This window comes from Elephas maximus, chromosome 3, assembly GCF_024166365.1.
Source record: "Elephas maximus indicus isolate mEleMax1 chromosome 3, mEleMax1 primary haplotype, whole genome shotgun sequence".
Taxonomy (NCBI): Eukaryota; Metazoa; Chordata; class Mammalia; order Proboscidea; family Elephantidae; genus Elephas; species Elephas maximus.
In genome coordinates, this window is record NC_064821.1 from 67,037,731 (window position 1) to 67,065,422 (window position 27,692).

A 27,692-nucleotide genomic window follows, 5' to 3' on the forward strand; every position below is an offset into this window, starting at 1 on the left:
GGTAGTGAGTTGCCCCATCACCTGGGCTTCACACAGACCTAATGACTACTTATCAAGGTCTTGGAGGGGATTCCTTTTCCCAGTAAGGGGCTGTTTAGATGTAATCTTGCTCGTACTTTCCAGGTTGGAGACTCAGATTCTAGATTGTTGGCACAGGCGTCAAAATCCATGTGTCTTGCATTTCCCCACTTATATATCAAACCCAGGGGCAGATTAACCAGTAAACAAGGTACACACGGGCTTAACTGTGTTCACTTACTAATCCATACTGCACAATTTCACATGGGTTTTACCTCATCTTCGATGTAGTGAAAAACAGGTGAAATTGTGCACTACAGATTAGTAAGCACAGATAAGCCTATGCGTACCTTGCCTATTGGGTAACCTGTCCCTGATCACATCGCATTGTTTTCAATGATTATTTCAGAGACAGGCACTCAGAGAAAAGGCTGGTCTCCTACACATGTTAACTATCCAGACATTTGGTACCTTGGTTAACACATGGATTAAATTCTCTCACTCAACCCTGTACTAAAAGGCCACACTAATTCATGATGCAACCATTAATTTAATGGCTATAATAATAAGTGCAATTTATTGAGTTCCTGCTATACCCCGGGCACTGTATATTCATCATCCCTAAGACTCAAAGCAATCTTAGGAACTAGGTATTATAATTTTCACCTCCTGTCAAGGAAACTGAGGCTAAGGAAGATAACTTGCTCACAGTCCCCCAGCAAAGAGGTGGCTGAGCCAGGTTTTGAACCCAAGTCTATCTGGCTCCAAAGCTCATATGTGTCCTATTATTCCACCCAGATACGTGGGCTTAATTTCATCCCATAATGACTCATAAAATCTCAAGTCAGAGTGACCCTCCACCCGCTACAGGAATCCCCCACGGATGGTTCTCCAGTTTCTGCTCGATGCTGCCAATGACAGAGAACTCACCACATCACAAGGCAGTCCCCCACACTGTTGGGAAGTTCCCCTAGCTTTGAACTGAGGTCTTCTGAGTAGCTTCCATTCTGAGAGGGATTCCCACTAACTCCAGGGGACTCGAAGAAGAAATGACTAAACAGTAGCAGGAAGGGAAATCTAAACGAACATCTCTACCACCAGTGAAAAAGGAACGCTGGTGGTATAACAGGTAAGGGTTCTGCTGCTAAGTGAAAGGTTTGTAGTTTGAACCCACACAGTGGCTCCGTGAGGGAAAGACCTGGCAATCTGCTTCCACAAAAATTACAGGCTACAAGACCCTATGGGGCAATTCTACTCTGAGTTGAAAATTGACTCGACAGCATCTAACAATCACAATGGCCACCAGTGAAGGCAACTGCAGGTGGCAAGGAAAGACGTGGTACTAAGGCTGTACCAGCAAGAGGGAACGACTCAGTGAGGTGAGCAGGAGGGCCTCGTGGGCCATCGCCCCTACCTGTACCTCCTGCCTGGACTCCTGCCCAGTTCATCCCTGAAGGCAGCAATGGGTCATGGGAACCGCATAGGACCTGAAGTCAGGCCTGTGATCACACTTAAGCCCCACTGCTGACCTGCTTTGTGACCCTCAGCAAGTTGTTTCACCACTCTGATGTTTCTTCAGCTGTCAAACAGGGCTATTGTGAGCATTAAATGAGAGTGTATATGAGTAGTGTGGCTGGCACAGAGCTGCTCAGTTATAAGCAAACAGTGACTAGGACATAGGAAACAGACCAGAGTAGTGCTTAAGTGCAGACTCTCGGGTTAGCTGTCCTGGTTTTGTTGTTTCATTATTTTATTGACATATAAGCAATCCTGGTTTAGAATCCAATTTTGGCCACTTGCCTGTGTGACCTGAGGCAAGTCACTTAACCTCTCTGCTTCGATTTCCCCATCTTTAAAGTGGGATTTAATAGTAGCTTCTACGCATTGGTGAAAATGAAACAAGATAATGCATGAGAAGTACATACCACAGGGCTTGACGCCTAAGTGCTAACAAGTGCTTAAGACATGTTGGCCACTACCCGTTCCTCCTCCCAGAGAAGACTCCAACCTCTCAGCTGTTAGTCTCTCTGTCCCTGTCACCCCCACCCCTGTTTTAATAGAGGGAGCCACATCCAGAACATGTAGAGATATTGGCTCATAGAAGCGACCTAACCCATAGGGCGGGGGAGAGGGGAGTTCCCTTGTGAGGACCTTCTCCCTGTGTTCCCCTCCTACCACAGAGTCTCTCTCTGAGTTATAACTCATGTTTCTGACTCAGTCTGAAACTTCTTTTTTTAAGTAATTTCCTCTGTTTCTCTTCCCTTCTTCTGCTCCACCCCCACCCCCATGCTGAGTTGAGAAATCGAGGAGAGGATGACACATGTCTGAGCTGGGCATGGGGCCTGCACCTGGGATGGGCTCGAAGTCGCTCCCCCATTGCAGAATCTTTTACCAGGGCTGGATTTGGGCAGAGTCATCCTGCTGTGACTACAGAGCTTTCCAGTTACCAGGCCCTTCAGGTGGGCTTCAGAGAGCTTTTCTAAATGGGACTAGATTCTCACCTCACGGAATGATCAGGGCTCTGGAATCAGAAGGCATGAATGAAGTGAAATCTCAACACTAGCCATTACTAACTGTGTGGTCTTGGGCAAGTCATTTGGTCTCTCTGAGCTTTGTTTTCCTCACTTGTAAAACAATCCTCAGAGGGTTGTAGAGAGGATTATAAGAAATAATGAGAGTAAATGCTCTGGCAGAGACTAGGAGCAGAACATATGGTGACTGAGTTGCAAGAATGCTTAGTAGACCTTTCAGAGCCAATTGAGACCCTCCAAAATCAGGGAATATTACCTCAGGGTCCATGGGCTTCACAGGCATGTGGAAATTATATGTAAAATGGTGTGTACGTGTGCATTTTTCTGGGAGAAGAGAGTGCAGGGATTTTGTCAGATTCTCAAAGGAGCTCGTGACTCCCCAAAATGTTAAGACGTATTGTGTCAAGGGTAGCAGATAAAGAATAATAATAATAATAAAAAAACCCACCAAACCCACTGCCGTTGAGTCGAGGTAACTAATACATGTACTTTATAAGCATGTAGAACACCCCTCCTGTCCTAGCTCCTAGCACTGTGCAATAGTTCAATCAGTAGACATTTATGGAGCCTTATGTTCCAGTTCAACCATTTCAGGAGGTAGCATATGATCAAGAACCAACGGTATCGAAGGAAGAAGTCCAAGCTGCACTGAAGGCATTGGCAAAAAACAAGGCTCCAGTAATGGACGGAGTACCAATTGAGATGTTTCAACAAATGGATGCAACTTTGAAAATGCTCACTCATCTCTGCCGAGAAATTTGGAAAACAGCTACCTGACCAACCGACTGGAAGAGATCCATATTTGTGTCCATTCCATAGAAAGGTGATCCAACTGAATGCAAAAATTATCGAACAATATCATTAATATCACACGTAAGTAAAATTTTGCTGAAGATCATTCAAAAGCGGTTGCAGTAGTACGTTGACAGGGCTGCCAGGAATTCAAGCCAGATTCAGAAGAGGATGTGGAAGCAGGGATATCATTGCTGATGTCAGATGAATCTTGGCTGAAAGCAGAGAATACTAGAAAGATGTTTACCTGTGTTTTATCAACTATCCAAAGGTATTCGACTGCGTGGATCTTAACAAATTATGGATAACACTGCCTAGAATGGGAATTCCAGAACATGTAATTGCTCATGAGGAACCAGTTCATAGATGAAGAGGGAGTCGTTCAAACAGAACAAAGGGATACTGCATGGTTTAATTTCAGGAAAGGTGTGCATCAGGGTTGTATCTTTTCACCATACTTATTCAATCTATACGCTGAGCAAATAATCCAAGAAGCTGGACTATATGAAGAAGAATGTAGCATCAAGACTGGAAGAAGACTCATTAACAACTCCTGACACAACTTTGCTTGCTGAAAGTGAAGAGGACTTGAAGCACTTACTAGTGAAGATCAAAGACTATATACCCTTTAGTATGGATTACACCTCAACATAAAGAAAGCAATAATCCTCACAACTGGACCAATAAGCAACATCATGATAAACGGAAAAAATACTGATGTTAACAAGAATTTCACTTTACTTTGATCAACAATCAACACCCATGGAATCAGCAGTCAAGAAATCAAAACTGCGTATCTGCATTGGGCAAATCTGCAAAAGACCTCTTTAAAGTCTTAAAAAGCAAAGATATCACTTTGAGGACTAAGGTGCGCCTTACCCAAAGCATGGTATTTTAAATCGCCTCATATGCATGTGAAAGCTGGACAATGAATAAGGAAGACTGAAGAACTGCTGCCTTTGAATTAGAGTATTGGCAAAAAATATTGAACATATCACGGACTGCCAAAAGAAGGAACAAATTTGTCTTGGAAGAAGTATAGCTGGAACGCTCCTTAGAAGTGAAGATGATGAGATTTCATCTCACTTACTTTGGACATGTTATCAGAGGGACTAGTTTCTGGAGAAGGACACCATGCTTGGTAGAGGGTCAGCAAAAAAGAGGAAGACCCTCAAGGAGATGGATTGACACAGTGGCTGCAACAATGGGCTCAAACATAGCTACGATTGTGAGGATGGCGCAGGACCGGGCAGTGTTTCATTCTGTTGTTCATAGAGTCACTATGAGTTGGAACTGAATCAACAGCATCTAACAACAACCTATGTTCCAGGCACTGATGATACAAATACCAGTGCCATTGGTTCCCTGCCCTTCTGGAGCACTGAGCTACAGAGAAGTGATTTAAACAAAGTCACATAGTTCTGAAGGACGGCTGCTGCTGGGATTAAAAAAAAGAACCCCGAATCTCTGCAAAACTGGCCACTTTGTGTTTCTGGCCCTCCCAGGTGGATGGCTCACCCAGGTTCCCTCTGATTGGCCAAGACGACCAGCAAGATCACCATTCCAAAAGAAAGGCCTTAGGAATGGTCACTGACTGGGGTCACAGCTAGGGCCTCTGCATGGGGGAGAGGGGTTTGAGCTGTCAGCTCACCTCCTGGGGGTGCTGATGAGTTGCCTGGGTGCTGTTACCTGTGACTAACAGTGTTCTGAGCTGACTCAGCGAGGGAGAGCTCCCTTCCTAAATTCCCACACAGCTGCCATAAATACACATAGGGAATTCCATATGTGTATTTATACCAACTCTACTGACGTTTAGTTTACATATAATAAAATGTATAGATTTTAAAGGACACAACTGTGAATAAGTTTTGACAAACGAATATACTTGTGAAACTCACATCACTGTCAAGATATAGGACATTTCCATTACCCAGAGAGTTCCCTCCTGTCCCTTCTCAATCTCCCCCAGTGCCAGAGGCAGTTACTATTCAGATTTTTGTCACTGTAAATTAGTTTTGCCTGTTCTAGAACTTGATATAAATGGAATCATACAGCGACATACTCTTCTGTGTGTGGCTTCTGCTCAACATAATGTCTGTGAAGATTTATTGATGTTGTTGCATGTATCAGTAGTTTATTCCCTTTTGTCTGAGTAGTATTCCATTGAGTGAGCATGTCACAATTTCTTTAATCCATTTACCTCTTGATGGATATTTGGATTGTTTCTGGTTTTGGGCTAATATTAATAAATTTGCTATTAATATTTATGTGAGAGTTTTTGTGTGGACATACATTTTTATTTCTCCGGGTAAATACCTACAAGTGGCATTGCTGGGTCACAGGGTAGGTTTATGTTTAACGATATAAAAAATCACCAAACCATTTTCCAAAGTGGTTGTACAATTTTACACTTCCACCAGACAAGTCTGAAAGTTCCAGTTGCTCCATACCCTTGCCAACGTTTGGTGTTTGTATTAGTTTCCTAGGGCTACAATAATAAAGTACCACAACTGGGTGGCTTACAAGAACAGAAATTTATAGAAGCTGGCAAAATGGTCACGAAAAGAGAGAGTGGAAGGAGGGAGCGGGCTGTCTCATGGGGGAGAAGTAATTGGGAGTATGTAGCAAGTTGTGTACTGGTTTTTGTGTGAAAGACTGACTTGATTTGTAAACTTTCACTTAAAGCACAATTAAAATTATTTTTTAAAAAAAAAGAACAAAAATTTATTGTCTCACAGTTCTGGAAGCTAGTAGTCCAAGCACATGGTGTCATTGGGGCCATGTTCGCTCTGAAGGCTGTAGGGGAAGATCCTTTCTCTCTCAGCCTCTAGTAGCCTCAGGTGTTCCTTGGCTTGCAGCCACAGCATAACTCTATCCTCATAAGGCTGTCTTCCCTCAGTCCCTCTTTTATAAGGGCATCATTCAGATAGAACTGGAACCTTCCTTACTCATGTATGACTTCATGTTAATTTAACTGGTAACACCTTCAAAGACACTACTTCCAAACAAGATCATGTTCACAGATACAAGTGGTTAGGACTTCAACATAAATTTTGAGAGACCACAAGTCAGTCCACAACAGTATCATTAGTCTTTCTAAATTTAGTCATTCTAGTGGGTGTGAGGTGGTTTCTCTTTTTGGTTTTAATTTGTACTTATTAGTTGTTCATGTATCTTCCTTGAAAAAGAGTCTGTATAAATTTTTTACTTATTTCTTATTGGGTTGCTTGTCTTATTATTAAGTTGTGACATATTATGGATTCTGGTCCTTTGTCAGAAATACATATTAAAAATATTTTCCCCAGTCTGTGGCTTGCCTTTTTTTTATATATATATGTAATTTTTATTGTGCTTTGAGTGAAAGTTTACAAATCAAGTCAGTCTCTCACACAAAAACTTATCTTGCTACATACTCCCACTTACTCTCCCCCTAATAAGACAGCTCGCTCTCTCCCTCCACTCTCTCTTTTCGTGTCCTTTTCGCCAGCTTCTAACCCCCTCTACCCTCTCATCTACCCTCCAGGCAGGAGATGCCAACATAGTCTCAAGTGTCCACCTGATTCATGAAGCTCACTCCTCACCAGCATCCCTCTCCAACCTATTGTCAGTTCAATCCATGTCTGAACAGTTGGCTTCGGGAATGGTTCCTGTCCTGGGCCAACAGAAGGTCTGGGGGCCGTGACCACCGTGGTCCTTCTAGTCTCAGTCAGACCATTAAGTCTGGTCTTTTTATGAGAATTTGGGGTCTGCATCCCACTGCTCTCCTGCTCCCTCAGGGGTTCTCTGTTGTGTTCCCTATCAGGACAATCATCGGTTGTAGCCAGGCACCATCTAATTCTTCTGGTCTCAGGATGATGTAGTCTCTGGTTCATGTGGCCCTTTCTGTCTCTTGGGCTCATAATTACCTTGTGTCCTTGGTATTCTTCATTCTCCTTTGATCCAGGTGGGTTGAGACCAATTGATGCATCTCAGATGGCTGCTTGCTAACGTTTAAGACCCCAGATGCCACTCTTCAAAGTGGGATGCAGAATGTTTTCTTAATAGATTTTATTATGCCAATTGACTTAGATGTCCCCTGAAACCATGGTCCTCAAACCCCTGCCCCTGCTACACTGGCCTTCGAAGCATTCAGTTTATTCAGGAAACTTCTTTGCTTTTGGTTTAGTCCAGTTGTGCTGACCCCCCCCCCGCCCCCCGTATTGTGTGTTGTCTTTCCCTTCACCTAAAGTAGTTCTTATGTACTATATTGTTAGTGAATACCTCTCTCCCATCCACCCTCTCTCCCCCACTCATAACCACAAAAGAATGTTTTCTTCTCAGTTTAAACTATTTCTCAAGTTCTTATAATAGTGGTCTTATACAATATTTGTCCTTTTGCAACTGACTGATTTCACTCCTTTTTATTTTCTAAATGATGTCTTTGGAAAATATTAGTATTAATTAAATCCAACTTATCAAGTTTTGTGGTTTTTTTTTTTTTTCTAGTTCTAAGAAAGCTTTGTCTACCCGAAGTCTTGAAGATTTTCTACTGTTTTCTTCCAGAAGTTTTAAGGTTTTAGCTTTTACAGTTAGATCTATTTTAAGTTTATTTTTTTGCGTGGTATGAGACAAGGGTTGCGACTTGTTTGTTTTCGTATGGATATCCAGTTGTTCCAGACCATTTGCTGAAAAGACTATCCTTTCTTAAAACCTTTATTGAAAATCAATTGACTGTGTATGTGTCTATTTCTAGTCCGAACTCTGATGGACCGACACAGTGGCTGCAACAATGGACTCAAGCATAGCAAGGATTGTGAGGATGGTGCAGGAGTGGGCAACATTTAGTTCCGTTGTGCATGGGGTCACTATGAGTTGGAACCAATTTGAGGGCACCTAACAACAACATTTCTGAACTCTATTCTATTCTGTTACTCTATACGTCTTTCTAATACCACACTGTTTTGATTTGTGTAGCTTTTATAGTAAGTCTTGAAATCAGGCAGTTTAAGATCTCCTCTCTGGTATCTTTTTGGATTTTCTCATTTCTTAATATTATGCAGTTTCATTATGATGGAACTCTTCTCTTTAATATAGACCCAGGAGTAGAATTACTAGGACATAGGATATACACAAAATTAATTTGACAGACTATATACTGGCAAATTGCTCTTCAGAATGGCTTCACCAGTTAACGCTCCCACCAGGGGCTCTACATCTCCCTGATCTCAGCTAAAACTTAGCATTACCCAGCTCTCTCATTTTTGCCAGTTTTTAATGGTATAAAGTGATATCTCCGTTTTGTTTTGTTTTTTTTTGACAGGTTTATTGAGATAAAATTGACATGCAATAAATTGCACATATTTAAAGGGCACAATCTGATAAGGCTTGATATATGCATACACCCACATGGGGCCACCGTGAGTTGTAATTGACAGCAGCTAACGACAACAGTGAAACCATCTTTACAATCAAGACAGTGAATGTATCCATCACCCCCAAAAGCTTCTTTGTGCCCCTTTGAGTATGAGCTATTTTATCTGCAAAATACAGCTCAGTTCCCAGGATGTATAGTGTGAGCTTAGGTTCCCAGGGGGGCCGCAAACAGGTAAGCACTCAGCTACTAAGAGTCTCTGGGTGGCATAAACCGTTGAGCACTCAGCTACTAACAAAAAGCTGGGCGATTTGAACCCACCCAGAGGTGCCTGGAAGTAAGACCTGATGATCTGCTTCTGAGTGGCACGCAGGTCTATTCTGAAACACATGGGGTCATAGGTTGCCATGAGTCAAAATTGACTTGACTTGGCAACTAGTTTGGTTGTTGGTTTTTTTTTCCCTTTTTTAATCGTGAGCTTAGCTTGAGGCCTGGAACAAAGGAGGTGTTGGGAAAATGAGGCTAGTACTACCGCAACCATACAGCAGAATAGTTAAATTTATGGGTCTTAGAGCCGACTGCCTGAGTTCAAGCCCATCTCTGCTATTTGCTCCCTTGGGCAAGTTACTCAACGTCTCTGTGCATCAACTCCCCCATTTATAAAATGGGAATGATAATACGATACCTACCTCCAGGGGTTATTATAAGGATTGAAATAGTTAATACATGTGAAAATATTTTTACTTTGTTGTAGGTCATCAAATGATTTCAGCTAGATTTTTTTAAATTTTGAAAATATTCATTAGCACCTTCTGGATGTAGGAGTTTGTAACATAAGCGTGGCAATCTCTGAACTAAGTGTGGTCTCTCAGTGGTCTTAGAGAACCGTTGCAATTTGGTGGTATAAGGTCTCTGGTTTATCTAAATGGTAATGGTAATTCTAGGAGTCACCACAAGAGAGAAGAGGAATTTACTCTTCTTTTGTGGCTTGTGAGGACAATTCAATGTTTCTGGTTTGTTGTTGTTGTTAGTTGCCTTTCAGTTGTCCCCCCCGAACTCATGGTGACCCCCATGCACAAAGAAACGAAACACTGCCTGGCCCTGCACCATCCCGATGATGGGTTGTGGATCTGATGATCATGACCCATAAAGCATTCGGTGGCTGATTTTTGGAAATAGATCGCCATACTTTTCTTCTTAGTCCATCTCAGTCTGGAAGGCCCACTGTTAAACCCGTTAAGCATCATAGCAACGTGCAAGCCTCCACTGATAGACGGGGGATGGCTGCACACGACGTGCATTGGCTGGAAGTCAGAAATAAAATACTGATATCTGAGCATCCAACTCCTTCCAAGTATATTACATCTGGGGTTCATGTGGGCGATTCAACGCTAGTGTTTTATCCAGATGAGGTCTGTGGTTGAGCATTATAAAAGTACATATGAACAAAAGGACTTACAGACAGCCTTTTGGAGCATATGACCTGTTTATAAGTAGCAGTAATAATAATAAAATAATAATGGCCAGCATTTATTGAGTTCATAATTTGTGTCAGGCACTATGCCAAATGTTTTTCATTAACTTATCCTGTGTGACAGGTAGAGGGCAGCGGTGGTTCAGTGGTAGAATTCTTTCCTTTTATGCAGGACGCCCAGGTTTGACTCTACCATGACTGTCTGTATGGGAGGAGGGGGGCGGCTCAGGAGAGAGTTATTATGATTATTTTATTTCTCCACTTTAAAGATAAGAAAATTAAGGTTCAGAGAAGATAGGAAACTTGCTGGAAGATGTGTAGTCTAAAATTAGAGTGATTGATAGTTAATAGAGGAAATTCTATAGTAGGAGAAAAACTTTTTTTTTTAATTTTTATTGTGCTTTAAGGGAAAGTTTACAAATCAAGTCAGTCTCTCACGCAAAAACTTATATATACCTTGCTACATACCCCCCCTAATGAGACAGCCCTCTCTCTCCCTCCACTCTCTCTTTTCGTGTCCATTTCACCAGCTTCTAGCCCCCTCTACCCCCTCATCTCCCCTCCAGGCAGGAGATGCCAACATAGTCTCATGTGTCCACCTGATCCAAGAAGCTCACTCCTCACCAGCATCCCTCCCCATCCCATTGTCCAGTCCAATCCCTGTCTGAAGAGTTGGCTTTGGGAATGGTTATTGTCCTGGGCCAACAGAAGGTCTGGGGGCCATGACCACTGGGGTCCTTCTAGTCTCAGTCAGACCATTAAGTCTGGTCTTTTTATGAGAATTTGGGTTCTGTGAGAAAGAGACTTTTGATGCAGGCCTTTTGTTCCTCTTACCTGCTTTTGGCACTCACTCTGACATCACTAAAAACTATAGAAATGGCAAGCACGTAAATCAGATATGTATTTAAAACCAAAACAAACCAACCAAACTAACCCATTACCATTGATTGGAACTGCCCTATAGGGTTTACAAGGCTGTAAATCTTTACAGAAGTAGGCTGCCACATCTTTCTTCCACAGTGTGGCTGGTGGGTTCAAAATGCCAACTTTTTGGTTAGCAATTAAGCACTTAACCCACTGTACCACCAGGGCTCCTTCAATATCATTGCTGATCTCAAACGGACTTTGGCTGAAAGCAGAGAATACCAGAAAGATGTTTACCTGTGTTTTATTGACTACGCAAAGGCATTTGACCGTGTTGATCATAACAAATTGTAGATAACATTGTGAAGAACGGGAATTCCAGAACACTTAACTGTGCTCCTGAGGAACCTGTACATAGACCAAGAGGCAGTCGTTTAACAGAACAAGGGAATACTGCATAGTTTCAGATCAGAAAAGGTGTGCATCAGGATTGTATCTTTTCACGATATTTATTCAATCTGTATGCTTAGCAAATAATCTGAGAAGCTGAACTATAAGAAGAAGAACGTGGCATCGGGATTGGAGGAAGGCTCATTAATGACCTACGATATGCAGATTACACAGTTTTGTAATGATGAAAATCAAAGGCTACAACCTTCAGTATGGATTACACTTCAACATAAAGAAAACAAAAATCCTTACAATGAGACCAATAAACAACATCATGATGTTGTTGTTGTTAGGTGCCATCGATTCGGTTCCGACTCATAGTGATCCTATGTACAACAGAACAAAACTCTGCCATTTTTTGAGCCCATTGCAGCAGCCACTGTGGCAGCTCATCTCGTTGAAGGTGTTCCTCTATTTTGCTGACTCTCTACCGAGCATGATGTCCTTCTCCAGGGACTGGTCCCTCCAGTCATGATAAATGGAGAAACTATTAAAGTTGTCAATGATTTCATTTTACTTTGATCCACAATCAATGCCCATGGAAACAGCAGTTAAGAAATCAAAAGACGTATTGCATTTGACAAATCTGCTGCAACAGACCTCTTTAAAGTGTTCAAAGGCAAAGATGTCACTTTGAATACTAAGGTGTGCCTGACCCAAGCCATGGTATTTTCAATCCCCTCATAAGCATGTGAAAGCTGGACAATGAATAAGGAAGACTGAAGAAGAATAGATGCCTTTGACTTATAATGTTGGCAAAGAATTTTGAATATACCATGGACTGCCAGAAGAACAAACAAATCTGTCTTGGAGGAAGTACAGCCAGAGTGTTCCTTAGAAGCAAAGATGGCGAGACTTTGTCTCACATACTTTGGACATGTTATCAGGAGGGATCAGTCCTTGGCGAAGGACATCATGCTTGATAAAGTAGAGGGTCAGTGAAAAAGAAGAAGACCCTCAAGGACATGGATTGATACAGTGGCTGCAACAATGGGCTTAAACATAGCCAATGATTGTGATGATGGCGCAGGACCAGGCAGGGTTTCATTCTGTTGTACATAGGTAGGGTCGCTATGAGTCAGAATCTACTCACCTGCACCTAGCAACAACAACAACAACAATCTTTACTGAAGCAGACTGCCACATCTTTTTCCCCCCTCAGGGCGGCTGGTGAGTTTGAACCTCCCACCTTTCAGTTAGATAACAGGCCGGCCAGCGGAGCTCTTAACCACTGCCGCCACAAGGGTAGATAAACGCCAAAAATAAAAGACTTCTGAGCAAATGATTTTACCTTCATCTGCCCTTGGAAACCCTATGGAGCAGTTCTACTCTGTCCTATAGGGTCACTATGAGTCGGAATCAACTCGTCAGCAACGGGTTTGTTTTTTTTTTACCTATCATGCAGTCTTCACAGAAAGAAAAACATAAGAGGCATGAAGAGATAATGGAAAGGGCATACCTTTGGAGTCAAAAAGACCGGGTTCAAATTTCTGGTTCTTCCAATGGCTGTGTAACCTTGGATAAATTACCCAGCCTCTCTAAGCCAAGTTTATTCAGGTGTAAAAATTAAAAAAAAAAAAATTTTAATTCATTGAGAATTGTGTGAGGCGTAAATAAACTAGGTTTTGTAAAAGCACGTAATAGGTTTTGGCATATAGTAGGAGCTAAGGACATGCTTAGTTGTATGTCTTCAACGAGGCTCCCCAGAAGCAAGCCTTGAGACCAGGATTCCTGAGTAAGGGATTTATTAAACAAGCGCTCCAGGGAGATGTCGGTAAGGGCATAGGGGAAGTAGGACCGGGAAGGAGAAGAAGCCAAACAAGGATGAGATTTCAGGCAAAGTCCTAGGGAGGATAGCCTGATCCCTAAGGGAATTCAAGGGTAAATTCCAACCCAAGGCAAGGAAGCTGGGCTTTCTGTCTCCTACATCTAATCAATCATTTGCTAAGAACCAGGGAAGGGGAAGGGACAAAGCCATTCCAGTTGCCTAAGGATGACGCGCCTCAGAAGAGTCTTAAAAACAAAAATTTAGGTGCTGGTTATTGGAAGCAAAAGTAAAGAGTAGCCAAGGGAGGGGCATGCGGAACTGACAGAGATCTGGGTGGAGCAAGAATAGTACCTGCTACAGTATTTGTTTGTTTTCCCCTCAGAAAATCTGAGCTCAAATCCTTGCTTTGCCACTTACCAGTCATTTATTCAGAGTTTCAGTTTCTTCATCTATTAAATGGGAAAAATAATACCTGCCCTCTCTTCCTCACCTAATCCAAAAGGATCAAATGGAACAGTATAGTGAAATCCCTCTAGAGGTTAAAATGCTAGACAAATTCTTCACTTTATTCAACAAGCGTTTACCCAGCATCTACTATAAACTAGGCACAGTACTGTTGTTGTGAGGTGCCGCCCCACAGGACAGAGTAGAACTGCCCTAGAGGTTTCCAAGGAGCAGCTGGTGGATTCGAACAGTTGACCTTTTGGTTAGCAGCTAAGCTCTTAACCACCGAAGCACAGTGCTAGATGTTAGGATACACACCTCAATATGAGACTCATAAACTGTTAAGAAGCTTTTAGTCTAGTAAGGGAGTCAAATAAGGAAATAGAAAATTGCACGACCACATAAGTGATGTTATTAAAGTATGGAGGTGGAGGAAGGGAGCAAGCTGCACACAGAGGGCCTGGGCAGTTGTGCAAAGCGGCAGGGAGTTACTGAGGAGCTGACCCCTGAGTAGGGTGTTATCAGGCAGACTGGCCAAAAAGGGTATTCCTGGCAGAGAGAACAGCACAAGCAAAATCAAAGAGATGTGAAAATAGCCTGTTATGCCTTGAAAGTTCAACATGTAGGTCTTGGATGCCAGGGTAAGGAGCTTGAACTTACTCCGAGAAGGCAGTGGAAGCCACTGAAAGATTCTGAGCTAGGGAATGGCTTGACCCACCCTGCATTTTAGAATGATCACTCTGGCTGGCAGTGATGTGAATACATCTGAGGAAGAAAGACCAGACTGGGAGATTAGATTGGAGACAATTAGAGGAGTCAAATTATGAGCCCAAGGGAGGCACCCAGAATAACTTGGATAACCAATGAAGGGTAGTTGGTATCTTTTACCAAGATTGTAAATTATTATTTTGCCAAAAGTGAAGGGAAATAAAAGTTTTTATATTTTCCCTAATTGATCCCAGGGGAGAAACCAAGGACATGGACAGTCCTGCAAGAGAATCTGTAGACAAAATAAATTATTAATAATAAATCATATGGAACATCACACTCTTCAAAGTCCCTTCACGTCTTTTATTGGGTTGATCCTCATACAACCTGACAGGGGAGAGAGGCACTTGACAGATAAAAGACTAAAGCCCCAGAGAGCTAAAGTGAATGGCTCATCAGCTCACAGGGTCTGTTTGATTTTTTTTAGTAAAATATGGAATTAGAACCCAGGCATCTTTTAGAGAACTAAGTCCTCCCCCCATAATTATCGAAAAGAAGAAAAAATAAGAAGAAAATGTTTAGTCTTCCATGGCCTCTCAAAAAACTACCGGTATCGCTCCCTCCCCAAACTCCCTAATTTGTTTTCTTTGCTTAGGTTTTAATCTGCTCTTTTATCCATTTTACATTATAATATACACTCATCATATAATATAGGACAGAGTAGAACTGCACCATAGAGTTTCCAAGGAGTGCCTGGTGGATTCCAACTGCCTACTTCTTGGCTGTTAACCAAGGCACTCCTTGGAAACTCTATGGTGCGGTTCTACTCTGTCGTATAGGGTCGCTATGAGTCGGAAACGACTCGACAGCAATGGGTTTGGTTTTTTTTTTTTCATCATGTAATCACAAATTTTTAATAACATCGTTTTTAATGGTTTCATAATATTTCACCAAGTGGAATATTTGCCAATTTGTGGATATTTGTGTTGATTCCTTTTTTGTTGTTGTTGTTAACAATAAAAAATTATCATCATAATGAAGATCTTTGTAGATAGTGATTCTTCTGAATTTTGGATTCAATTCTTAGAACAAGATCTGAAGGATAAAATTATTACATCAAAGAAAAAGAACATTTTATGACTCGATTCAGAACTGCCAATTACTCTCCAAAAAAATTACACCCGTCAATCTTGGACGCTCCATCAACGCTGTTGCTGTTGTTAATCACATTTGCCCTGTTTCACCTCAATAAAATAGAGAGCGAGGCCTTTAGAAGAAGGAAGGTGGTCATTATACCAAAACCCTTCAGCTGATAACGTTTGGCGTTTAGCTTGCCAACATTTTACCTCCTCCAGCCTTGTTTCTCTAATGTTGTTTCTCCTTTGAACAGCAGATGGCAGAATAATCCCACAACAGGTGGGTCATAATTTAACTGCAATGAGAAAATTGCTTCTTTTCTCACATGTATTTCTTTCCTGAGATAAACAGCACGTAGGGCATCTGCCTCTGTATTGGAAGCAAAATACGTAGAAGGTATTTTTTCAACAAGGAATATCAAGGTCGCCAACATAAATTCTGAGCCTCAGGTTATTACACGCCGTGCAAAAATAGGTTTCTCGGAAAGCAGCAAATGGAGGTTGAAAGCCAATTGTTAAAATTCCACATATTCTAAATTTCCCCAGTTAATAATCATAAAAAGTTTATAGCCAGAAGTCACAGAGGCCCTTGTGTTGTAATTGTTAGAGTTTAGAGTCAATGTGAACACCCTTCTCACTCCGGGATTTTAAAAGCCCTCCCTGCCCCCTCCCTCCTCCCGCCTCCCCTCCCTCCTCCTTCCTCCTTCCTCCCCACAATCCTCTCCGCTAGCACTCATTTCCCATCCCTTCACAAAATTGCCAGGGTAATTGACTCTTAGATGAGATAAGTTTGACTTTCTACCCTGATTTTGTAACACAAGTTCTTTCGGTCAGGTTCTTTGTTTGAAAACGCACGATAAAAATGGCTTTAGAATGACTTCAGAGGACTCTTTCTCTGGTGCCAATAACAGATCCCAAAGCAGCTCTTATTTGAGGTGGGTGATAGGATCCCTTGAGACTGTTTAAGTATCCGTTTACAAAGTGCTTAGGTACCTGAAATGTCCTGTATGTTATATTTGCAGGTGCATAATTGGCCAAGTGCTCCAGGGGTTGTAAAGACAGCCTTCCTGTAGTTGGAATAGACAGATTTAGCCTCTTACTGAAACTGAAGGCTGCTACGTCGATAACAAATCTGATTCTAACTCTCCCGTGTCACTTCAACCCAAAAGTGCCTTTGTCTCCCAGGAGAAAAAGGTTGGAGGTAAGTGAATGGCTCTTAACCAGAGCCATGTAGAAAGCATTGCTATGGAAAACTTTTGTCCTGAGAGTGTAGGTTTTAGGGCTGTTGTGTGTGAAGCAAATTCGCTTTGTTCACAGCCAACCTGCCTGAATGCAGTATCGCTGAGGTGACTGGAGCTGTAGAGCAGCAAACTGCTTTAAAAGCAGGCTTTCAGTGGGAAACTCTGAGCATACAATGGCTTTATTTTTGTTAGACATAATTCTCCAGCCTCACTTTTTTTTTTTTTTTAATTGCACTAACCAAAATAAATCTGGATAAACTTAAAAGGCTGCCTTGATGTCGGGAGGAAAATGGATATTGTCTCTCCCCAACGTGTTTGAAAGGTAGTACATAATCCTAGCTACATCCAGATAAGAATACACCTCCTCCGGTGGAAAGCTTTCCTGGAAAGGAATCACACCAAGAATATTCACTTTGGGGCCTGATGGTTCCAGCCTGTCTTACTAAAACTTTTAAAGAAATCGTTTCCCAGCTCTTTCACTCTTGCATTTGTATTTAATACTTATGTGTACTTAGGGGTGTTCTGAGCTCCTTTTATTTCTCCAGGCCCCTGGCATTTGATTATACCTGTGCGGCAGGAGCTTTCATCATACCAAATACAGGATGGTGTTTAGTGAAGAAGGGGCCAAGAGAGTGGAAAAAAGCCTATGATTTTTCCTAGGTCACTTGACTTAGCAAAGCATTGGGCTCCTTTTAAGATTTAATGTGTCTTTAAATATTAGAATCCTCAGTTGTGAAGGTATAGGTGCTCAGACAAACCTGGGGTGAGGGGCGTAGGTGTCATATTCAAACCAAAGAGGTGCCTCTCAACAGTAAAGATTTAATCAGCTCTCCTTCCCCAGGATCAGCTGCCAGGTTTGAACATTTAGTTATCTGTGTTCCAGGCAGGAGACACTACTAATTGTGGGAGCAATTCCCATGGATACAGAGAAGAATTGTCTGAGCTGGGGAGTCAAAGCTCTGATCAAGATGGGGCTGAGAGGAAAAATGCCCCCAACATTCTCAGAGGAAATTCCAGAGTTGCCAAGGGACATGGCTTCTCTGCAGGAATGCTTCCTGTACCTGGCATTTAAACACCTGGAAACATCCTTTCCTCCACTTTCCTAACCCATGTGTTAAAAATCTCTCTGTCTGAAGACTAGACTGGACTGTAAGACATGAAATGATACTGGTGAAGAGTGTGCTTCTTAGCTCAAGTAGACATGTGAGACTATGTGGGCAGCTGCTGTCCAGAGGCAAGATGAGAAGGCAGAGGGGGGCAGGAGCTGGTTGAATGGACGCGGGAAATACAGGGTGGAGAGGAGGAGTGTGCTGTCACATTATAGGGAGAGTAGCTAGGGTCATATAACAATGTGTGTATAAGTTTTTGTATGAGAAGCTGACTTGAATTGTAACCTTTCCCTTAAAGCACACACACACAAAAAGAATCCCCTTCTCTGAGAAGTGTGAATTTTTTTTTTTAATTTTTTATTTTATCTAAACGTCATCTAAGTTTATCTTGAAACATCTAGAAAGAGGGTTTTACCAAAAGTAATTCTCACAGATGACAGCAGCTGAAGAGTCAGTCTTGGCCTTCAGGGCAACCAAAATGGCACAGACATTTGGACTCTGTTGTCTTATCCTTGGAGCCCTGGTGGCGCAGTGGTTAACAGCTTGGCTGCTAACAAAAAGATTGGCAGTTCAAATCCACCAGCCACTCCTTGCAAACCCTATGGGGCAGTTCTACTCTGTCATATTCCACCTCGTCTATGAGTTGGAATTGACTCTACGGCAATGATTTTTTTTCCTTATCCTCGTCAGAGACAGCACTAGAAGTAAGCTGTGGCAAAACCGACCTTTCTTGTGGTACAAAATCCAAACTCACAAGTGAGCCTCTCTACCATCAGTTTGAACTTATGTTCTGCCCCTCTTCTTTCTCCATTGTGCAGGGCACCTGTTCCCTCTGCCTCCCCCCACTCCTCCAGCTGTCTGTCTGTCTCATTTGTGTCAATTAAGAACTCAATACTACTTGATTCAATTGAATTACTTTCCCTGTATAGAATTCCAACCACAGACTGGACACCAACCATCACTCCTATTGCTCAGAATAAAAACTCTGAAATGCCAAGGGCAAGCAAGAAAAGAGAAAAGGTCCATACTAGCTTGGCCAGTGAACCCAAGAAGGAAAGAATGTTGAGACTGGGTTTCCTAACAGTACCTAGCTATATAGTTGGTGGCTTACCAAGAGTCAGCACTGCATAAACAAAAAGCTTTGGGTCTACTAAGTTCAGTTAAGGCTTTCAGAAGTGGTTCTTAAGGCTTAGAAACCAAGAACCAAGTGGAAGAAGTAAACCTCTTATACCACTTCCTAGTTTACGAAGTACTTTTTCAGAAGAATGATTTTGTCTTTCTGTTCATTCAGTCATTGAATGAATATTTATTGTGCACCTACTATGTGCCAGGCAGTGTTCTAGAAGCTGAAATGGTGTTCTAAGAACGGAAAGTAAAACAAAATTCCTGTCCTCATGAAACTTACATTCTAATGGTGATGGGGCAGACAATAAACTAATAAGCAAACATGTTGTTAGGTGCTGTCGAATCAGTTCCAACTCATAGTGAGTGACCTTGTGTACCACAAAACAAAACATTAAGTAAACATAGAGAATATCAAATGGTAATAAGGGTTATGGAGAATCATAAAGCAGGGTTAAGGAGATGGGGATTCTGAAGTGGGCAGAATTGTTAGTTTATAAAGATGGTCAGAAAGGACTCCTTTCTGAGACATAAAAGAGACGAGGGAGTAAGCCATACAAATATGAGGGGCAGCAGGGGTGGAAATCAAAGGACATATTGCATCGGGCAAATCTGCTGCAAGACCTCTTTAAAGTGTTAAAAGACAAAGATGTCACTTTGAGGACTAAAGTGCACTGGATCCAAGCCTCAATTGCCTCATATGCATTCAAAAGCTAGACGATGAATAAGGAAGACCAAAGAAGAATTGATGCCTTCAAATTATGGTGTTGGCAAAGAATATTGAACATACTATGGGCTGCCAGAAGAACAAATCTGTCCTGGAAGAAGTATAGCCAGAGCTAACAGATACATGAGAAAATGCTCTCGATCATTAGCCATTAGAGAAATGCAAATTAAAACTACGATGAGATTCCATCTCACTCCAACAAGGCTGGCATTAATCCAAAAAACACAAAATCATAAATGTTGGAGAGGCTGCGGAGAGATTGGAACTCTTATACACTGCTGGTGGGCATGTAAAATGGTACAACCGCTTTGGAAATCTATCTGGCGTTTTCTTAAAAAGTTAGAAATAGAACTACCATACAACCCAGAAATCCCACTCCTCGGAATATACCCTAGAGAAATAAGAGCCTTTACAAGAACAGATATATGCACACCCATGTTTATTGCAGCTCTGTTTACAATAGCAAAAAGCTGGAAGCAACCAAGGTGTCCATCAACAAATGAACGGTTAAATAAATTGTGGTATATTCACACAATGGAATACTACGCACCGATAAAGAACAGTGACAAATCTGTGAAACACTGCATAACATGGAGGAATCTGGAAGGCATTATGCTGAGTGAAATTAGTCAGAGGCAAAAGGACAAATATTGTATAAGACCACTATTATAAGATCTTGAGAAATAGTATAAACTGAGAAGAACACATTCTTTTGTGGTTACGAGGCGGGGAGGGAGGGAGGGTGGGAGAGGGTTATTTACTGATTAGTTGGTAGATAAGAACTACTTTAGGTGAAGGGAAGAACAATACTCAATACCTGGAAGGTCAGCTCAACTGGACTGGACCAAAAGCAAAGAAGTTTCTGGGATAAACTGAATGCTTCGAAGGTCAGCGGAGTAAGGGCAGGGGTTTGGGGACTATGGTTTAAGGGGACTTCTAAGTCAATTGGCAAAATAATTCTATTCTGAAAACATCCTGCATCCCACTTTGAAGTGTGGCGTCTGGGGTCTTAAATGCTAACAAGCAGCCATCTAAGATGCATCAATTGGTCTCAACCCACCTGGATCAAAGGAGAATGAAGAATACCAAGGTCACACGATAACTATGAGCCCAGGAGACAGAAAGGGCCACATGAACCAGAGACTTACATCATCCTGAGACCAGAAGAACTAGATGGTGCCCGGCTACAACCGATGACTGCCCAGACAGGAAGCACAACAGAGAACCCCTGAGGGAGCAGGAGAACAGTGGGATGCAGACCCCAAATTCTCACAAAAAGACCAGACTTAATGGTTTGACTGAGACTAGAGGAATCCCGGCGGTCATGGTCCCCAAACCTTCTGTTGGCCCAGGACAGGAACCATTCCCGAAGACAACTCATCAAACATGGAAGGGACTGGACAAGGGGTTGGAGAGAGATGCTGACGAAGAGTGAGCTACTTGTATCAGGTGAGACTGTGTTCGCATCTCCTGTCTGGAGGGGAGATAGGAGAGTAGGGAGGGTTGGAAGCTGGCAAAATGGTCACGAAAGGAGAGACTGGAAGGGCTGACTCATTAGGGGGAGAGTAAGTGGGAGTATGGAGTAAGGTGTATATAAGCTTATATGTGACAGACTGACTTGATTTGTAAACGTTCACTTAAAGCTCAATAAAAATTATTTAAAAAAAAAAGAAATTCTTGACACTACTCAAAGGGGAATGTCACTTTAAAAAAAAAAAGAAGTATAGCCAGAATGCTCATTAGAAGTGAGGACGAAGAGACTTCATCTCACTTGCTTTGGACATGTTATCAGGAGGGATCGGTCCCTGGAGGAGGACATCATGCCTGGTAAAGTAGAGAGTCAGTGAAAAATAGGAAGACCCTCAAGGAGATGGATTGACAGAGTGGTTGCAAAAATGGGCTCAAACATAGCAACGATTTTAAGAATGGTGCTAGCCTGGGCAGTGTTTCATTCTGTTGTACGTAGGGTCTCTGTGAGTTGGAACTGACTCAAAGGCACCTAACAACAGCAACAAAGGGGCAGATTAACCAGTAGGCAAGCTACACAAGGGCTTACTTGTGCTTATTCACTAATCTGTAGTGCACAATTTCACGTGGGTTTCATCATGTCTTTGATGTGGTGAAAAACAGGTGACCTTGTGCACCGCAGATTAGTAAGTAAGCACAATAAGCCCGTGCATACCTTGCTTATTGGGTAATCCATCCCTGAGGGAGGGGAACATTCCAGACAGAAGGTACAGCAAGTGCAAAGGTCCTGAGACAGGAGTTTCCTTGTTGAAGAACAGGGTAGCTGAATAGAGTGAGCCCAGGGAGAGATGTAGGAGATAAGGCTAGGGAGGTGGGGGTGGAGAGAACAGATTTTCTAAGGCCTGTAACTCATTGTAGGGCCTTTAGCTTTTATTCCAAAAGACATGGGAAGCCACTGAAGGGTTTTTAGTAGACAAGTAGCATGATATGACTTATGTTTTAAAAGGATTATTTTGGTTGCTATGTAGAGAATTAAGGTAGTGGTGTAAGGGCAGAAGCAGGGAGACCAGAGAAGAGGCAACTGCAAGAATCTAAGCAAGAGATGGTGGTGGCTTGGGCCAGGGTGGTAGCGCCAGTGGTGGTGCTGACAACAGAGGTGCCAGGATTTGCTGATGGGCATGATGGGGAGTATATGAGAAACAGTGAAGAGTCAAGAATATCGTGAAGGTTTTGGCCTGAGCAACTATTAGATAGTCTAGTGGAAAGAACAGAGGTCTTGAATCAGAAGCTGTGAGACTAAATCCAAATTTATGGCTTCTGGGTTGTATAATCTTGGACAAGTCACTGAACCTCTCTGAGCATCAGTCTCTTCATCAGTAAGAAGGTGATGATGATAGTATGTCTCTCCCAGGTCTGTGGTGAGAATTAAATGGAATATGAAAATGCTTAAAAGAATGCCTAGCCCAGAAATGCTCAATAAATGTCAGTTGAATCTGGGAGCAAATAATGCCTTTTTAAGTATGTCTCTAGGGCCTTCTCAATTCTTTCATTAACTTATTCTCCAGTAGTCTCCCACGGTATTTAGAATAAAATTCAAACTCTTACCAAGTCCAAGAAGGCTCTGCACAGTCTGGCCCTCACCTGTCTCTCCAACCCACCAGTCACATTGGCCTTCTGTCTGGCTGCTCACAGAACTCGACAGCTTTCCAGTTTCAGGACTATCACACACTCCCTTCTCTCTGCCTGGAATGGCCCCCACCCCAATGGCTGGTGCCTCCTCATTCTACAAGAAATTTTATCTCCCCAGAGTGGCCTTTCCTGACCATCAATTTTAAAATAGGTCCCTATCATTATTCTTTCTTTCAAGGTTGTTCTTTTCGTTCAGAAAACTTAATCACAATTTATAATTCTGTTCACTTATTGTCTGTCTCTTCCACCAAACTATAAAGTTCCATGAAGGCAGGGACCACCATGTGTTTACCCAATGCCTGATACAATGCTTGGCTCATAGTAGGTTCTCAATAAATATTTGTTGGAAGGCTGAATAACATATAAGGCTGCTATTGGTATTCTGCTACTGTTATTTTTCATTTTTCATCTCACTTTCTGTGTATTTTCCACAGCTGTTATTGTATTTTGTTGCTGAGTGGAAATAATTCTTTTGAGTCAGGAAAGCCCTTGACTCTTTTGTGTATACTATGCTGGGCTTAAAGACTATGTACAGTACTAACCACTGGCTGTTCTGTTTTTGTGCTCGTTTCTCAGGGCTGTGCTTGTTTTTGGAGGCAGGCGACCAAATAACAGGGTCTAGCCTTCAGCTCTTCTAAGAATTCTCTCTCTTATCCATCCAAAGGACTTGTAGAGGCAAAGGGAGTGGGAAGAGCATTCTAAGAAAGAGAAGGCATGCAACATTTGTGTGAGGGATAATTAGGAAACTTTTGGTGGTTGGAATAGGAATGTCAAACATCAGTTGACTAGATAAGGTCTAATGACTTGAAAATGTTCTCGCCTCCTCTATTTTCTGAAAGAATTTCTGTAAGATTGGTGTTACTTCTTCCTTATGTATTTGATATAATTCACCAGTGAAATCACCTGGACCTACAGCTTTCTTTAGGGAAGGTTTTTGATAACAAATTCAATTTCTTTATTAGCTATAGGGCAATTCAGATTTTCTATTTCATCTTGCGTCAGTCTTAGTAAATCGTATAAGATCTTGAATCAAAGACTATAGCCTTCAGTATGGATAACACCTCAACATAAAGAAAACAAAAATCCTCACAACTGGACCAATAAGCAACACCATGATGAACAGAGAAAATATTGACATTGTCAAGGATTTCATTTTACTTGGCTTCACAATCTACACCCATGGAAGCAGCAGTACAGAAATCAAACGATGCATTACACTGGGCAAATCTGCTACAAAAGACCTCTTTAAAGTGTTAAAAAACAAAGATGTCGCTTTGAGGACTAAGGTGAGCCTGACCCAAGCCATATTTTCAGTCGGCTCGTATGCATGCAAAAGCTGGATGATGAATAAGGAAGACAGAAGAAGAACTTATGCCTTTGAATTATGGTGAGGTATTGAATATTCTATGGACTGCCAGAAGAACAATCAAGTCTGTCTTGGAAGAAGTACAGTCAGAGTGTTCATTGGAAACGAGGATGGCAAGATTTCTTCTGACTTACTTTGAACATGTTATCAGGAGGGACCAGTCCCTGGAGAAGGATATCATTCTTGGTAAGGTAGAGGGTCAACAAAAAAGAGGAAGACCCTCAAGGAGATGGATTGGCACAGTGGTTGCAACAACGGGCTCAAACATAGCAACGATTGTGAGGATGGCGCAGGACCGGGCAATGTTTTGTTCTGTTGTACATAGGGTCGCTGTGAGTTGGAACCAACCCAACGACACCTAAAAACAACAAGGTCTTGAATGCTAGACTGAATCTTATTTCTTGCGATGAACTACATTTTGGAGCCATTAAAGGTTTTCATGCAAAGGAGAGACAGTACTCCAGGAAGGCTGATCTGGAAAATGTACAACAGGGTTTGGGAAAAAGGTCAAGGAAAAGGGAAAGACAGAGGCAAGAGAACCAGAAAGTAGGCTTGTACAGAAATGTGAGTGACAAGGGCCTTGACTAGAGTAGTTTTTGACTGGGAGAAAAAGCCAAATTCAAGAACATAACCACTTCTACATCTATATCTCTTTTTGCCTGAATTAGGGCATTGATACATTTGAGTACTTAATGGAACATCGTGCTATATTCCTCAGCACCTACCCTGCCCAAGATGGAAAGCATTCCTTGCACTAGAGCCCAGTGGTAGAAAAGGATAATATTTCTACTATGATTTAGACTTCCAGCCTTTAAGACCTATGCCTTAGGAACTGGTGACAGTTTTGTCCTTTTGGTTTTAAGTTTAACTTCACAACTAACTTTTCCAATACACTGTTAATATTTATCCTTTTTATATGACAGATGGGGTTTCACAGGACATCTAGAGGTTGCTTAAATTCTGTAAGTAAATACTGTGGTGTAGCTGTTTTCCTAATTTGGGAACTGAAAAGGCAGCTATGATAGAGGGAAGAAATGTGGGATTTGGAGTCAAAAGACCTTAGTTTTAACACTGGCTCAACCACTTATTAGCCTTGTGACCTAAGGCAAGATAACTAATTTCTCTGAACCTTAGTATCCTCATGTGTAAAGTGAGCAAAATACCAGTCTTGTGTATTTCATAATGTTGTTCTGAGAAGCAAACAAGAGAATTTTTCCTGTGACTGTTTTTAGTGAAAGTTATTACTTAATATATATGAGAATATCTCAGCTGAAAACTGTGAAGAACTTATTTATTTACTATTTACTTGTTTGTTTGGGGTATATTTTCACATCTCTAAGTGACTTTGATACTGGTATTTGGCGGTCAGGGAAAAAAAATAAAAAGAAATTTACTTTTCGGTATGAAATTTTCAATGATTACTAAGCCTTCAAAGACATCTTTTGCAGCTGATTTGCCCAATGCAATGCATCGTTTGATTTCTCGACTGCTGCTCCATGGGTGTTGATTGTGGATCCAAGTAAAATGAAATCCTTGACAACTTCAATCCTTTCTCCATTTATAATGATGTTGCTTATTGGTCCAGTTGTGAGGAATTTTGTTTTATGTTAAGGTGTAATCCATACTGAAGGCTGTAGTCTTTGATCTTCATCAATAAGTAATTTAAGTCCTCTTCACTTTCAGCAAGCAAGGTCGTGTCATCTGCATATTGCAAGTTGTTAATGAGTCTTACTCCAATCCTGAAGCCATGTTCTTCTTCATATAGTCCAGCTTTTTGACTTATTTGCTCAGCATACAGGTTGGATAAGTATGGGGAAAGAATACTACCCTGATGCACACATTCCTGATTTTAAACCATGCTGTATCCTCTTGTTCTGTTCTAATGACTCCCTCTTGGTCTATGAACAGGTTCCTCATGAACACACTTAAGTGGTCTGGAATTTCCATTCTTTGTAATGTTATCCATAATTTGTTATGATCCACACAGTCCAACGCCTTTGCATAGTTAATAAAACACAGGTAAACATCTTTCTGATATTCTCTGCTTTCAGAAAGATCCATGTGACATCAGCAAAGATATACCTTGTTCCACATCAAAGTATGACCTTCAGTATATCCCACCTGAATTTAGAGACCATCTCAAGAATAGATTTGATGCACTGAACATTAATGATTGAAGACCAGACAAGTTGTGGAATGTCATTAAGAACATCATATATGAAGAGAGCAAGAGGTCATTGAAAAGACAGGAAAGAAAGAAAATATCAAAAGGGATGTTGGAAAAGACACTCGAGAGTAGAGTAGCTTAATCGAAAGGAAGAAATTATGAAGTAAAAGAGCTAGACGGAAGATTTAAAAGGGCAGCTCAAGAAGACAAAGTAATGCATTATAATAAAATGTGCAAAGACCAAGAGTTAGAAAACCAAAAGGGAAGAACATGTTCAGCGTTTCTGAAGCTGAAAGAACTGAAGAAAAAATTCAAGTCTCGAGTTGCAATGGTGAAGGGTTCTACGGGAAGAAATACAGAGCCACTATACTGTAAAAGAATTGGTTGACGTTCAACCATTTCAGGAGGTAGCATATGATCAGGAACCAATGGTACTGAGGGAAGAGGTCCAAGCTTCACTGAAGGCATTGGCAAAAAACAAGGCTCCAGGAATTGATGGAATACCAATTGAGATATTTTGACAAACGGATGCAACACTGGAGGTGCTCACTTGTCTATGCCAAGAAATTTGGAAGATAGCTACCTGGCCAACCGACTGAAAGAGGCCCATATTCAAAAGTAGTTGTAGCAGTACATTGATAGGGAACTGCCAGAAATTCAAGCTGAATTCAGAAGGGGAAGTGGAACCAGGTATATCACTGCTGATGTCAGATGGATCCTGGCTGAAAGCAGAGAATATCAGAAAGATGTTTTATTGAATATGTATGCAAAGGCATTCGACTGTGTGGATCATAACAAATTATGGATAATATTTTGAAGAATGGGAATTCCAGAAAAATTAATTGTGCTCATGAGGAACCTGTACATAGATCAAGAGGCAGTCATTCGAACAGAACAAGGGGATACTGCGTGGTTTAAAGTCAGGAAAGGTGTGTGTCAGGGTTATATCCTTGCACCATATTTATTCATTCTGTATGCTCAGCAAATAATCCCAGAAACTGGACTATATGAAGAAGAACCTGGCATCAGGTTGGGAGGAAGACTCATTAACAACCTGCATTATGCAGACGACACAATCTTGCTTGCTGAAAGTGAAAAGGACTTGAAGCACTTACTGATGGCGCCAGACTGGGCAGTGTTTCTGTTGTACACAGGGTCACTATGAGTCGGAACCGACTCTATGGCACCTGACAACGACAACAACGTCCTCTTCTGAAACTGGCTTGAATTTCTGGCAGTTCCCTGTCAACGTACTGCTACAACCACTTT

At 41.7% G+C, this 27,692-nt stretch overlaps 1 long non-coding RNA gene across 1 annotated transcript; it reads left to right on the plus strand.

The window, feature by feature from the left end:
* Window positions 1-16,375: 16,375 nt before the first annotated feature.
* LOC126072759 (uncharacterized) lies at window positions 16,376-18,186 on the plus strand. The gene is made up of 3 exons (XR_007516569.1): window positions 16,376-16,470; window positions 16,558-16,736; window positions 17,660-18,186. It is a non-coding gene; the product is annotated as an uncharacterized LOC126072759 (long non-coding RNA).
* Window positions 18,187-27,692: the final 9,506 nt, after the last annotated feature.